This window comes from Hemiscyllium ocellatum, chromosome 39 (assembly GCF_020745735.1).
Source record: "Hemiscyllium ocellatum isolate sHemOce1 chromosome 39, sHemOce1.pat.X.cur, whole genome shotgun sequence".
In the NCBI taxonomy this organism is placed as follows: Eukaryota; Metazoa; Chordata; class Chondrichthyes; order Orectolobiformes; family Hemiscylliidae; genus Hemiscyllium; species Hemiscyllium ocellatum.
The window spans coordinates 39,029,752-39,045,731 of NC_083439.1; the positions used below are offsets into that span (position 1 = coordinate 39,029,752).

Here is a 15,980-nt window from a genome sequence, read left to right on the forward strand (position 1 = left end):
TTCCCAAAATGCAGCACCTTGCATTTATCGGAATTAAACTCCATCTGCCACTTCTCTGCCCATTGGCCCAGATCTTGTTGTAATCTGAGGTAACCCTCTTCGCTGTCCACTACACCCCCAATTTTGGTGTCATCTGCAAACTTACTAACTGTACCTCTTATGCTTGCATCCAAATCATTTATGCAAATGATAAAAAATAGAGGACCCAGCACCGATCCTTGTGGCACTCTACTGGTCACAGGCCTCCAGTCTGAAAGACAATCCTCCACCACCACTGTCAGTTCGTATCCAAATGGCTAGTTCTCCCTTTATTCCATGAGATCTAACCTTGCTAATCAGTCTCCCATGGGAGAGTGAGAATGAGAGAACGAAAGAGCGAGAGAACACGAGAAAGAGACAGAAAGAACGAAAGAGAGGAAGGAAGGAACGAAAGGGAGGGAGGAAGGAAAAGGAAAAAAGGAAAAGGAAAAAGGAAAGGAAAAGGAAAAGTATAGATGGAGTCAGTGGATAGAAGGCTAGTTTGTGAGATTGACTGGCTGTGTTCATGATTCTCAAAGGTTTCTTACAGTCTTGGGAGGAGCAGTTGCTATATTATGTTGTGATGCATCCAGATGGGACGATTTTCTATGATGCATCCATAATAATTGGTAAGAGTAGTATATTTTGATATATACATAGTAGTACTATACAAGTAATGGAAAAATCAAAAGGAAGAATTTGTGCAAGCATTTGAGTGAACACCTGTACAGTGTACAATTCTGAATTGTGGAGTTTGGTGTACTCAACTTCTCATTTTAGATCAACAAAGACTAAAGTAGAAAGAAATCTCAATATTTTAATGAAGAGGAATCTTGTGTACACATTGCAGAAAACAAGAAAGATTCCTAAAGCAATACATAGAGAACCCGACTCGGGAGGTTGCAACACTGGACGTTGTCTTCGGAAGCGAAGTCAGGTAAGTGACTGAAGTGTCAGTCGGAGAACACTTTGGGTCCAGTGACCTCAACTCTCAGTATTAACATTGTTATGAATAAAGATAGGACAGGTCCACAGTTTAAGGAGCTAAACTGGAGCAGGGCCAATTTTGGGTCCATTAGGCAAGATCTAGCAGAGGTTGACTGGGTGAGTCTGTTTAAAGGAAAAGGAATGACCGGCAAATGAGCAGCTTTAAAAGTGTGATATCGAGAGTCCAGGGACAGTATGTCCCTGTTTGGGTGAAGGGAAAAGCTAGCAGTTTTAGGGATCTCTGGCTGATGAGGGATGTTGAGGCTCTAGTCAGGATAAAAAAGGATAAGCTATCGGGCTCAAGTGAATTCCTAGGTGACTATCAAAAGTGGAGGAGCACACTGAAGAGGGAAATCAGAAGAGGAAAAAACGAGGGTAGGAGATGGATTTGCAGATAAGATTTAAGATAATCCAATGAAGTTCTATAGCTATATTAAGAGTAAAAGGATGGCAGGGGAGAGAATTGCCCCCCCTTAAAGATCAGCATAGCCATCCATATGTGGAGCCACAGGAAACGGGAGAGATCTTTAATGAATATTTCAGGAGAGAGTCATGGACGCTAAGGAAATAAGGGAAACAAGTGGGAATGTTTTGGACCACATACATATTACCAGAGAGGAGGTGTTTGCAGCCTTAAAGGGCATTAAGATGGCTAATTCGCCTGGACTTGATCAAGTCCATCCTCTGATGTTATGGGAGGCTAGGGAAGAAATTGCAGAGCCCCTTGCAGAGATTTTTGTTTCATCTTTAGTCACTGGTGAAGTTCCAAAAGACTGTAGGATGGTTAACGATGTTCCATTGTTTAAGAAAGGTGGCAAAGACAAGCCAGGGAACTATAGGCTAGTGAGCCTGACATCAATTGTAGGCAGGTTGTTGGAGAGGGACAGAATCAACCAACATTTGAACATTAAAGGTATGATTAGGGATTTATGCATGGGAAGTCATGTCTGACAAATATTTGAGTTTTTCGAAGAGGTCACCAAGAGGAAAGCTGATGCTGTCGATATGGACTTTAGTAAGGTCTTTGACAAGGCCCTCCATGGCAGACTAGTCACAAAGGTTAGGTCGCATGGGATCCTGGGGAGCTAGCTAATCAGATTTAAAATTGGCCCAATGGTAGGAGGGTGATGGTTGAAGATAGATTCTCAGACTGGAGGCCGGTGATTAGTGGTGTGCCACAGGGGTCTGTACTGGGACCTTTGTTATTTGTTATTTACATCAATGGTCTGGATGTGAATGTACAAGGTATGATTAGTAAGTTTGAGAATGATACAAAATTAGGAGATATTGTTGATAGTGAGGAAGGTTATCAAAAATTACAGAGGGATCTTGATCATATGAGAAAGTGGGCCGAGGATTGGCAAATGCAATTCAACAGACATAAGTGCGAGGTGTCGCACTTTGGAAAGTAAAACCTAGGTAGGACGTATATAATGTATGGTCGGGTCCTCAGGAATGTTATGGAACAGAAGGACCGAGGATTCTAAGTACATAATTCTTTGAAAGCAGCGTCATAGGTAGACAGGGTGGTGAAGGCGGGATTTAACATGCTGGTCTTCATTGGTCAAGGCATTGAGTCGATGAGTTGGGACGTTATGTTACAGTTGTATAAGTTGTTGGAGTATTGTGAACAGCAGAGTATTGTGTGCAAGTTGTCATGCTGTTATAGGAAAGACATAGTTAAACTGGAGAGTGCAAAGAAGATTTACGGGCATATTATCAGGACTAATCAGCTTGTGTAACATGGACAGGTTGGCCAGGATAGAACTTTATTCCTTAGTATGTAGGAGAATGAGAGGTGACCTTATCGAGGTGGAGAAAAACACGAAGGGCAGAGATAGGATGGAATACATATCATCTTTTTCCCAGAGATGGGGAAAGGTTTAAAGTGAGAGGGGAAAGAATTGAGGACCGGAGGGCAACTTCTTCATGCAGAAAGTGGTGAGTACATGGAATGGGCTGCCAAAGGAAGTGGTTGAGGCAGATACAAATAGCAACATTTAAAAAAAAAAATTTGGATAAGTACATGATTGGGAAGGGTTGAGAGGGATATGAACTAAATGCAGACAATTGGAATTAGCGGAGAGGGCACCATGGTTAGCATGGCCCAGTTGGGTCAAAGGGCCTGTTTCCATGCTGTATTACTTGATGACTCCATAACTAGCGTGCAACTGCACAAGGTATTAGCAAGACCGCAACTTGCGTACCGTTTTGGTCCCCTTACTTGAGGGGACATTTAACTGCATTGCAGACAGTTCAGAGGAGGTTCACTCGATTGATTCCAGATAGGAGGGATTTTTCTTGTGAAGAGAGATTGAATAGTTTAGCCTTTAGACACTGGAATTAAGAATGAAAGGAGATTTACAGAAGAGGTGGTGCTGAAGATCCTAAAACACAAAGGAAAATAAATCCCCAGGACTTGATCAGGTGCCTTTGTGGGAAGCTAGTTAAATGAATGCTGGGCCCCTCGCTTTGACATTTGCATCATCAAGAGCCACAGGTGAAGTGCCTTAAGACTGGAGGTTAGTTAACTATTTAAGAAAGGCTGCCGAAAAAAAAAGGCCAGGGAAATATCGACCAGTCAGCCTTACATCAGAGGTGGACAAATTGTTGGAAGGAATTCAGAGGGGCAGGATTTAAATGCATTTGGAAAGGCAAGGATTGATTAGGGACAGTCAACATAGCTTTGTGCATGGGAAATAATGTCTCACTAACTTGATTGAGTTTTTTGAAGCAATGTGTTCTGGACCAGACCAAACCTTCTCAAAATATTCAGAAGCTAGTCTAGACTATAACTTTTTCTTATTTTAAAAAACGTAAATGTAAGCGGTTGCCTTCCAGATGCAATTAAATTAATCAAACTACTGGATTTAAAGCAAAACATACTTCATTCACCCACTTTAGTTAAAATACAACAATAGCAGAAGAACTTAAAATCACTTAACTCTATTGGAAAACTTAACAGAATACGGTAACTATTACTAATTAACTGTTCCAACATAGTAACTTCTCATAAACGCAAGTTCAGAAAGTTGTTTGTTCCACATGGAACTCCAATAGTAGGAAGGGAACCTCCAGTTGTTGGCCGTAACTGCCGGAGGTGGGGGGGGCAGAATGTATCTTCCACTTCAAATCCCAACAGTAATTGCTGAAAATGGGAACTAAAAGTCCTGGTACTGAGAGAGTTTGACCACACCCATTCAAGTTGCTTCCACTGTTTCAACCAAAACCCAAGGCCTCACAAACTGTTAACTCTAGTGGCTCTGATAGATTACACAACTGCTCTGTCTTAAAACCGCTCAATAAATAAATAAATGGACAAACTACATCTCTTAAAGCCACAGAATCATCACAGGTGACAAAGCAGATTGACGAAAGCAGAGCAGTAGATGTTGCCTCTATGGACTTCGCAAAGCATTCAACAAGGTTCCACATGGTAGATTGGTTAGTAAGATTAGATTACATGGGATCCAGGGAAAGCCAGCCAACTGGATACAAAATTGGCTTGAAGGTATGAGAGAGGGTGGTGGCAGAGGGTTGCTTTTCAGACTGGAGACCTGTGCCACAACGATCAGTGCTGGGTTCATTCCTTTAAGTCATTTATATAAATGATTGGGATGTGAGCATAGGAGGTACGGTTAGCAAGTTTGCAGATGACACCAGAATAGGTGACATAGTGGTGAGTGAAGAAGGTTACCTCCAAGTACAATAGAGCCTTGATCAGATGGGCCAATGAGCTGAGCACTGGCAGACAAAGTTTAATTTAGATAAATGTGAGGTGTTGCATCTTGGTCAGGCAAACCAGGGCAGGACTTAGAGTCAATTGTAGGACCCTAAGCAGTGTTGCCAAACAAAGAGATCTAGGGGGTACAAATACATAGTTCCTCGAAAATGTTGTTGCAGCTTGACAGGGTGGTGAAGGCAGTGTTTGGCATGGTTGCCTGCATTGGTCAGAACCTGGAGTATTGGAGTTGGGACGTCATGTTGTGGCTGTACAGGACAGTGGTGAGGCCACATTTAGAATGCTGTGTACAATTCTGGTTGCCTTTCTCGAGGAAGGATGTTGTTAAACTTGAGGGTGCAGAACAGATTTACAATGATGCCAAAACTCAAGGGCGTAGGTTTAAGGTGAGATTTAAAAAGGACCCGAGGGGTAAATTTTCATGCAGAGGGTAGTGAGAGTATGGAATGAGCTGCCAGAGGAAATGGTGGAGGTGGGTACAGTTACAACATGTAAAAGGCATTTGGATGGATATATGAATAGAGGGGGATATGGGCCAAAATGCTGGCAAATGGGCCTTGGTCAGATTGAGATGTCTGGTTGGCATGGACAAGTTGGACTAAATGGTCTATTTCCATGCCGTAGGACTCTATTTGATGGAGGTATACAAGATGCTTAAAGGGATTGATAAAGTAGGTGTAAAAAGAATGCTTCCTCATGTGGGGCAATCTAGAACAATAGATCGTAATTTTAGGATAAATGGTAGCAGATTTAAAAAGAGATGAGGAGAAACTATTTTTCTCAAAGGGTCATGAATCTGAGAAGTTCATTACCCCAGAGTGCAGTGGATACTTAGATATTGAGTAAGTCTAAGGAGCAGATAGACATTCTTAATTAGTAATGGGTTATAGAATATAGAAAAATACAGCGCAGTACAGGCTCTTCGGCCCTCGATGTTGCGCCGATCCAAGCCCACCTAACCTACACTAGCCCACTATCCTCCATATGCCTATCCAATGCCCGTTTAAATGGCCATAAAGAGGGAGAGTCCACCACTGTTACTGACAGGGCATTCCATGAACTCACGACTCGCTGAGTAAAGAATCTACCCCTAACATCAGTCCTATATCTACCACCCCTTAATTTAAAGCTATGCCCCCTCGTAATATCCGACTCCATACGTGGAAAAAATACATTGAATAGTTACGGAGAGTGATGAAGTTTAAGCCAAGCTGAGATCAGCCATGATCGTAACTGTGGAGCAGACTAAGGAGCTGCTCCTAAGTTTTATGTAGTCGTACTTGAATCATGAATTGTAACGTCTCAAAATGAGACATGACTCATATTGTTAGAACTACTGCAACTGTATTCGTGTGTTTAAAGACACAGGCCATCTCCAGTTCTAGTTTGTGTTACAGATTGTACTAGTTTTAGGAGAAAGGGAGGAAGAGAAATGATGTGGACTGATTTAGCAGCATTAGTGCAGAAGTTTACCCATTAGAAATGTAGGAATGTGAGCAAAGACACAGAATCCACATGGACAGAGATAAGGAGGATGTGGTCCAATTCTGTACATCTTTTCACAAGTCCCAATACATTGGTGATGAGGTCAGGGAAAACTGTTGGGAGGTACAATATAGCTCTAATTCTGGTTGATTAGAACTATTCCAGGACAGCTTACCCTTCATTATCTTTATCCAAAATGGAAAATAATTTGGCAAGTCGTTGGACCCTTTCCTAGAATGTCTGTGTAACAAGAGATAACACTGGAAAATTACATTAATCAATCCAGAAGAAGAATAACCAACTCTGAGTTATATCATGGCACGTCCGCATCGTGTTGTTTGTCTGTTGGGTATCTACTATCAAGGATCACGGTTCCAGGCATTCCTTTTTTATCTGTTCTTTTGGCATCATTCAGAGAACAGAAATCAAGACCACATACCGGATTATCAACACCATGCTCACATGGATCAGATTTACGAGAAAGGAGGAAGCCAACAGTCAATTCCCATTCCTGGATATGATTGGAGAAAGAACACAATAGTGAATGCACTACAGAAGTGTACAGTAAAGCCACACACACCAACCAGGTCCTAGATTACAACAACCACCACCTAGACACACAAGAAAAGTTGCATTAGGACCCTATTCAAAAAGGGCTACAACACACTGCAGAATTTCCAACCTATGAAGAGAAGAACACCTCTATAGAGTATTTGCCAAGAACAGATATCCCTGCAACTTCATCCACAGATACCTAACAGACAAACAACATGATAAAGACATGCCATGAGCTAACTTTCTAGCCACGTTCCCTTCCATAAAAATGTCTCAGAACTGACAGCCAGACTTCTCTAACCATTGGGATTCACGACAGCCCATAAACCCAAAGCCATGCTCAGACAATAACTCACCAGGACAAAAGACCTGACACCCATCACGAACAAGGCAGACATAATTTACAAGATTCCATGCAAAGACTGAATGAAACACTAAATAGGACAAACAGCAGACAACTAGCAATCTGCATGCACAAACACCAACTCGCCATAAACACCATGACCAGCTGTCCCAAGTAGCCACACACACAGATGACAAGGACCAAAAATTCTACTGGGTCAACACTATGACAATAGGACAAGCAGAGGACAGTCAGAGAATTTCTAGAAGCATGGTACTCATCCACAGACTCCATTAACAAGCACATGGACCTACACTGAATTTACCGGCCACTACCAGCAACCAGAAGCAGCCTGAACAGAACCAAATAAGTTCCAGCAAACATAGTACTGCAGCGTTTCACATGAGGCTCTAAAGCACTGAAGCTATCACCTAGACAGGGGACAAAATGTCTGCAAATCAACTTCCCAGCTCAGTGAATATACCCACAACTACGACAACATCTTGGGTGTTACCACTGACCAAAAAGGATGTGATGAAGAAGATTAATGAAGGCAGAGTAGTGGACATTGTCTATATTCAGTAAGGTGTTTGACAAGGTTCTGCATGGTAGACTGGTTAACAAGGAACACATGAAGAACTAGCCATTTAGATCGAAAATTGGCCCAAAAGGTAGGTTACAGAGGGTGGTGGTGGAAGGTTGCTTTTCAGACGGGAGGCCTATGACCAGTGGTATACCACAAGGATTGGTGCTGGGTCCACTGCATTTCATCATTCATATAAAATGACTTGGATGTGAACATAGAGGTATAGTTAGTAAGTTTGCAGATGATACCAAAATTGGTGATGGTCTGGACAATCAAGATGACTACCTCGACAGGACCTTGATCTGATGGACTGAGGAGTGGCAGATTGAGTTTATAAATCAAGATAAATGGGAGGTGCTATGTTATGGTAGGCAAATCAGAGCACAACTTACAGTTAATGATAAGATCCTGGGGAGTGTTGCTGAACAAAGAGACCTTGGAGTGCAAGTTCATAGCCTCTTGAAAGCGGAGTCGTCGGTAGACCGGCAGGTAAAGGCGACATTTGGTACATTTGCTTTTATCTATCAGTGCACTGAGCATATGAGGTGGGAGGTCATGTTGCGGCTATACAGCACGTTGATTAGGCCACCTTTTGAATATTACGCGCAATTCTGAGCTCCCTGCTATAGAAAAGATGCTGTTAAACTTGAAAGGGTTCGGAAAAGATTCACAAGGATGTGGCCAGGGTTGGAGAATTTGAGCTATAAGGAGAGGCTGAACAGGCTAGGGCTGTTTTCCCTCGAGTGTGAAGGCTGTGGGGTGACCTTTTAGAGATTTATAAAACCATGAGGGACATGGATAGGGTGAACAGCCAAGGTCTTTTCCTCGGGGTAGCAGAGTCCAAAACTAAATGGCATAGTTTTAAGGCGAGAGGGGAAAAGATTTAAAAGGGACCTAAGAGGCAACATTTTCATGCGGAGGGTACGGAGTGTATAGAATGAGTTGTCAGAGAACATGGTATAGGCTGGTACATTTATAACACTTAAGAGACATCTGGATGGGTGTATGAATAGGAAGTGTTTGGAGGGAAATGGGCCAAGCGCTGGCAAATGAGATTAGATAAATGTAGGATATCTGGTCAGTATGGACAAGCTGGACTGAAGGGTCTGTTTCCATACTGTCCATGACTCTGTGCGATGCCACAGCTCTGCAAGTCACCTCTGCAAGACCATATTTGGAGTAGTGTTCAGTTCTGGGCACCTTATTTAAAAGGAAGAATGTTAAAGCCCCAGAGAGAATTTGAAGGAGATTTACAAGAATGATACCTGGAATGAGGGATTTTATATATAAGCAAAGATCAGAGAAATCTGGCTTATTCTCCTTGGAGCAAGGATGAATATACAGGTGATCTTATTCGTCAAAATTATAAACTATTTTGACAGGTTTAAGTAGGGTATTCTGTTTTCACTTGTTGGTATGTCAGTAAGTAGGGGGTCACAATTTCAAGATTGTCAGCAAAAGGGCTAGAAGTGAAAGGAGGAAGAATTTCTGACTCAGTTGTTAAGATTTGAAATGTGATGCCTAGTTGAGTTGTTGAGACGGATTACATATGTGGATTCAAAAGAGAGTTGGATATATGTTTGAAAGGAGAAAGTGATGACTGGGGATCAGAGTCAAAAAGTGTGGCACTGGAAAAGTACAGCAGGTCAGGCAGCATCCAAGGAGCAGGACAGTCGATGTCTCAAGCATAAGCACTTCATCAGGAGTTTCATTCTTGATGAAGAGCTTATGGTCTAAAGTGCAACTCTCCTGCTCCTTGGATGCTGCCTGAACTGCTGTGCTTTTCCAGTGCCAAACGTTTTGACAATACGTTTGAAAGGGATGAATTTAGAGGGCTGTGGAGATAGGTCTAGAATGTGGGAAGAGCTGGGTAGCTTGTTTGGGAGCTGGTACAGACTGAATGTGCTGAATGGCTCTTTATGTATTGTAAAATTCTATGATTCTCTCTTGGCATCACTTCTGTGTCCACTTCCCTGTGGCAAGCTCCACATCCCCAGCATCCAAACATGACAAGTTCAACATGACCTTCAAAGCAATTTTTGGTCTGTTGACGAACTGGATCTTGCTGTGACATCACTACCTGCACTGGAAGAATTGAGCCTCCAGAATCCAATGTAAGCACCAGGGCTCTGTGCTGTGTTCCTGAAGAAGGGCTTATGCCCAAAACGTCTATTCTCCTTTTCCTTGGATGCTGCCGGACCTGCTGCGCTTTTCCAGCAACACATTTTCAGCTCTTTTCCTCTTTGCTGTGTCTCCAAGACAGGGAGAGGGTCAGTTACTCACCATTGTCACTCCAGTATCCTAATAGCTGCTGTGTGGTCAAAAGACAAGACAGGTGTTGGCTCTAACATCCCTGACAGTTAAACCCTGTGTGGGCCCTCACTTTGTGGCCTCTTGGACAAAGGGGCAGTTGCTTACTTCTATATTCCAGCATGAGAAAATGTTTGTAGAAGACAGGGAAATAAATCGGCATGCACTCAATTGTTCAAACTAATCGACAATCAGTTCTACAAAACAGCTCCATTTCAATGATCCATTTAATTTTCAAACACTGGGAATCTAATATCTTTTTGAGCAGATGCCAGGTGTTAGATTAATGCATACTATGTTACACTGAAGAGGAAATTCATAAATTCAGGATCAAATCAAATGTCCCTATTTGTCTTAGTCTTGCTTTGAATAATAACACTGACCTGCATCAATTGCCAATTTATGATAACAGATTGTACAGGGATTGTCCAATTTTCCTTTTGCATTTTAATATTGACCTACTGTTTCTGTATCATAGTCTGTGAGATCCAAGTCATCAAATTCCCTTCAGAGAAAAGGCTTCCTCCATCTCAACTATACCACACTGAAATATCCAACGGTTGGTTAATTCACCAACTGAATCTAGCAAGAATGTAACAGCAATCCTGGAATTGGAAAAGGAAGTTAGCAGAATTGTTTTTCCTTGTTTTCTAAATGCAGAAGGGCTCTTACACAACTGAACATTTTTTATTTCATCACCAAGTCACCAGTAATGTGTTTTTTTTTCAAATTAATAACTACTACCAGTAGATTAATCAAATGTAAAACACAGTATTTTAATTGCAAAGCCCCTTAAGGGCAAGGCAGACCATGAAAGCTGTGGGAGATGCAAGGAGAAGAAGGGAGTTGTAAATCAAAAGAGAGTTGGAAGGAGCTGGTATAAAAGTGTTTTTTCCTAGTACTATAGTAGTGCAGCACCCAACCTGTTGTCATTTTTTTTTGTTCCTGCCCAAGATTAGTTGACCCAAGGCAGGTTAGGATGGGCTGGCACATTGTGAGCAGACTCTGGGAAGAGTGCCATTTTTGCAACTGGCCTAGAATGAATTCCTATTGAGGGGAGCAGTTGTAATAATAACGTATATATAGAAGCACCTCTAAAAGAAAACAATCCAAGATGCTTCCCAGGAGCATTAACACAAAATATGACATTAAGCCACATCACAGTTCAGATGATCAAAATTTTAGCCAAAAAACATGTGTTTTAAGGTGTGGCTTAAAAAGAGAGAAGTGAGGTAGAGAGATGTAGGGAGAGAATTCCAAAGCATTGATCCTAGCCAACAGAGGGCATTGCCAACATAGAAGTGATTAAAAATCAGGGATGCTCAAGAGACCAGGATTTCAGGAAAACAGATCTTGGAGGGTAGAAGGAATTTGAAAGAATTGGAGGGGACAAGGCCAAACAGGGATTTGAAAACAAGGATTTTATAATCAAGACACTCAAAGTTTGGGAGAAGATTTGTAGCTCGGGTGCTCGGAAGCGGCAGAGACAACCCACTATAAATGCCGGAGGAAACATCACAGAAGCGCTTCACAGGAGGCTCCCAAGCACTGAGGATGTCACCTAGACTGGGGACAAAACGTTTGCCACACAAATTCCCAGCTCAGCGAACAGAACCACAACAATCAAGACACTGCTTGAACCAGAGTCAGCAAGTACAGGCCTCATAGGTGAATGACCAGTAGAGTTTGAGAATGAACTGAAGTTTGCAGATGGTAGAATGTCTAAGACCAGCCAGGAGATGATTGGAATAGTCAGGTCCAGAGGGAGTGAAGACAAGAATGAGGGTTTCAGCAGCAGGTGATGTTATGGGGACAGAAACAGGCAGTCTTAGTGATGGCGCAGAAGTGAGCTTGGATGTTCATCCCAAAGTCAAATATGACAGCAAGGTTATAAACAGAGTGATTTCAACTCAGACTGCTTTCATGGAGACAGATGGAGCGGGAGCTCAGACAGAGTTTGGAGCAGGAACCAGAAGTGATGGTTTCAGTGTTTCTACATTTCATTGGAGGAAATTTCTGCTCATCCACTACTGGATGTTAGATTAGCATCTGATAATTCAGCAACAGTCCAGGAGCTGACAGATGATGGAGAGGTCAAGCTGAGTGCCAGCAGAATTGAAAATAAAATGGAACATGAAAATGAAGACAATTTCAGATGGTGTAACTGAGGAGCGTGGTGTGGATGAGAAATAGGAAGCAGCCATGTTAGACACTCAGGGGATACCAGATGTAACACTGCAGGAACAGGAAGAGAAGCCCTTGCAAGTGATTGATGGATGACAATGGAACCAAGTGAGAGCAGTCTGGCCCAACTGGAAAACAGTGTAGAGGGATTGGAGAACGATGGTATGGTCAAAAGCAAAGCTTCAGGAAAGCTGAGGAAAGTGAACCTTTGTCACAGCAACATTGTTGTCACTTTAATAAGGATACTTTCAGGATTGAGGAGAGGATGAAAGGTGACTGGAGAGATTCAAACCTGAGGTTATGGAAAAGGTAAGAATGGATTTGGGAGACAACATGTTCAAATACTGAAGCAGAGCCCGAAACGTCGATTCTTCTGCTCCCTGGATGCTGCCTGACCTGCTGCGCTTTTCCAGCAACACATTTTTCAGCTCTGATCTCCAGCATCTGTCTTCACTTTTTTCAAATACTGAAGCAGTCCATGGCCAAATGCAACAAATCTGGACAATATACAGGCTTGAGCTGAAGTAAGGTTTGTGCCACATAAATGCCAGGCAATGACCATTGCCAATAAGAGAGAAACTAACTATTGCCCCATGACATTCTTGACCATTCCTCCAAGATCAACATCCTGGAGGTGTCCATTGACCAAAAACTGAAGCGGATCAGCTGTAGAATTACAAAGGGAACAAAATCACAGAGACTAGGTATCCTGCAGCAAGTAAATCACTTCTGACTGATCAAAGCCTGTGCACCACCGACAAGGCTCAAGCCAGCCATGTGATGGAATACTCCCGACCTGCCTGGTGGACTGCAGCTCCAACAATACCCAATAAGCTTGACACCACAAGGGTAATGCAGCCTACTTGACTGGCATCACATCCACAAACATTCACTCCCTCCAACACTGACATTCAGTTGCAGTGTGTGTGCTGCAGTAACTCACTAAGACTCATTGGACAAAACTTTCCAAATCCATGACTACTATTATCTAGAAGTAACAGTGCAGCAGATACATGGGAAAACCACCACCTGCAACTTCCTCTCTAACCTATTCAGCATCCTGACTTGGAAACATATTGCCATTCCTCAGTAACATGGAGTCAAAATCCTGGAACTCCCATCCAAACAACATTGTGGATACTCCTGTATTGCAATAGTTTAAGCAGGCAGTTCACTTCTTGTGGATAATAAATCTTAACCAGCAATGTTCACATTCCACAATGGGATAAAACAAAAATTTTGTATTATTTAAACAGATGCATTACTGGTACATCTTGCTGCTGGAAGGTCAATCTGATTCTTGGGATATTCAGTTGTATAATTAGTTTCAGAGATTAACTGAAATGCTATAATATTAGTTTCATTTTTAAATGTCAAAAAGGATGATTCCTTTTCACACATAATGTTCTTCCATGAGGATTTTCCTGTTGTCAGCAGGAAGACAAAAGTTACACCGTGTTTCGGTGCTCACCAGGCAGTGATATTGCATAGATATGTTGAGCCAGCGCAGGAATTTTGCCAGAGCTGCTCAACACAGCCAAGGACACTGCTGCTCTTGGAAATTAAGCCCATCCAATTGCGAGGGGAAGGGTTTAAAAAAAAGGAAAGACTTTTTATGACATAATGATGTCCCAAAGCACTTTTCCCACAGGAAAGTGGTTTTCTGAAGAATAGTTACGGTTATACCACAGAAAATACATAGCAGGATCCCACAAACAACAATACAATATGAGAAGATAAACCACTGTTTAGAACATTCTTGAGAGACAGGCAATAGTTCAGTGATTAACAAAGGAAGGTGAAAGTGATGCAGCAAATGTGCAAGAAACAATTTACAAATCAGTAAAATCACCATGCTGGTACAGCGTCTTGACAAAGAGAGGGATGCCGAGCATTATTCCAAGCCAATTGATTACTTACCTGGGCAGCATCACATCTCTTGTCAAATGAAACCAGAGGAGGGTGGAAATCAACCTGCAGTGGTTATGATCAATTACATAAATGGGCTGCAGACATGGTCAGGTTAGAAACTGTTTTGCAGTCAGAGGATTAACAGAGACAGCTTATGTAGCTTCTTCATTTCTGTTCTTACGATCTAGGGCATGAGAATTGCCCAGCAATATATTTCAGGTTCAAGTACCATTCTGGACACTAGAACTCAAAATCTTGGCTGACATTCCCATTGTAGTAGAGAGGGAGTCCAGCACAATTTGATGTGGTGAGCTTCAGATAGGATATTAAAAGCAAGGCCTGGGCTATGCTTAGGGGAATGTTATTCCCTCAGTTAACATCACTAAAGCACAGAATCTCATTATTTATCCCACCCAACAGGAGCTTGCCATGCATAAATTGGTGAGTAAAAAGTGAGGGCTGCAGATGCTGGAGATCAGAGCTGAAAATGTGTTGCTGGTTAAAGCGCAGCAGGTCAGGCAGCATCCAAGGAACAGGACATTCGACGTTTCGGGCAAAAGCCCTTCATCAGCGTGGAATTTCCTGTTCCTTGGATGCTGCCTGACCTGCTGCGCTTTAACCAGCAACACATTTTCATGCATAAATTGGCTGTCACATTTCCTACACGATGCACAGTTTCAAAAGTCCTTCAGTGGTTTTGCAGTGTTTTACGATGTTAAAAGGGTGTGAAAATTGTTATTAACTGCAAACCTCTTTATAAACCAAACTGTTCATTGCTTTTATTCCTTGCCTGTTATATCCCAGTTCTGCTCAGTCACCACTGTCTCTTTTCCTGAGGTACTGTAACATTATTTGTCACAAACAAGCAGAATACAACTATAACACATCAGGCCTTTAGGCTCCACTCTCAGCCCATACTGCAGTGTTTCCTTTTCACACCAAGCATCACCAACAGCTTTTATACAAGGACAATGGCATTCAACAATTGCAAATTTCTGAGCTGCAGGGGCAGGTAATGTTCTATGCATAAAATACCCTTAAGTCAATACAGAATTATTTTTGAGCCAATTGGGTTGGATCCATAGGCAAGAAACATTTTCAAAGGTTTGGAAATCCCTCCCACCCCAGAGCAAATATCAGGGTAATAAATGTTCAAAGAGAAGAGGGAAAGGCAAAGATTCTAGCAAAACAGTGAGCAAAGTGTGCTGGATTAGGCCAAGTTGTAATCAGCACTGTGGGTGTACCTATCCACATAGCCAGAGCACTTGAAGAACATCACTCCTGATAGCCTTCTCCAGGGCAAATAGGGGCAGACAATAAATGCTTAGCCAGCCATTGAAGCCCCACATCCTTTTAACAAACAAGTTCAAAGGTAAACGTACACAGAGTTGCTATTTTCAGCAGCATGGAATTAGAGAGATTGAATTGGATGCTTCAAAAAGCAGACAGTCCCAGTGTGATTTGGAGATGACAGTCTTGGACTGGAGTGTAAAAAAGTTAAAAATCACAACACCTGGTTATAGTCCACATACACCTGTTGGACTATAACCTGATGTTGGGTGATTTTTAACTTTGTATTCCCAGTGAGAGTTTTTTGCTCACTGATGTTATAACATTGTGTTTGGTTCAAAGAGCAGACAATTCCAGCTTTCACAATGTATCAGATGGATTGTGTCCCACAATATATAGTGCCCAAGCTTGGCAAGCACTCACTTTTGTCAATAATAATTTAGATTAACAGAAGATTTACAGAAAATAAACATGTAACCAAATATTCGCAAGCTCATTTATACTTTGTAGGAAGTCTCCCCTGTTTTCATCAGTACAGCTCACTGTCACTTTCTCCAAGGCAATTAAAG

The 15,980-nt window shown here is 42.1% G+C and overlaps 1 protein-coding gene across 2 annotated transcripts in view; it reads right to left on the reverse strand.

The window, feature by feature from the left end:
- The window catches only part of cers3a (ceramide synthase 3a), a 91,177-nt gene that overhangs the window by 40,470 nt on the left and 34,727 nt on the right, over positions 1-15,980 (reverse strand). The window lies entirely within an intron of this gene.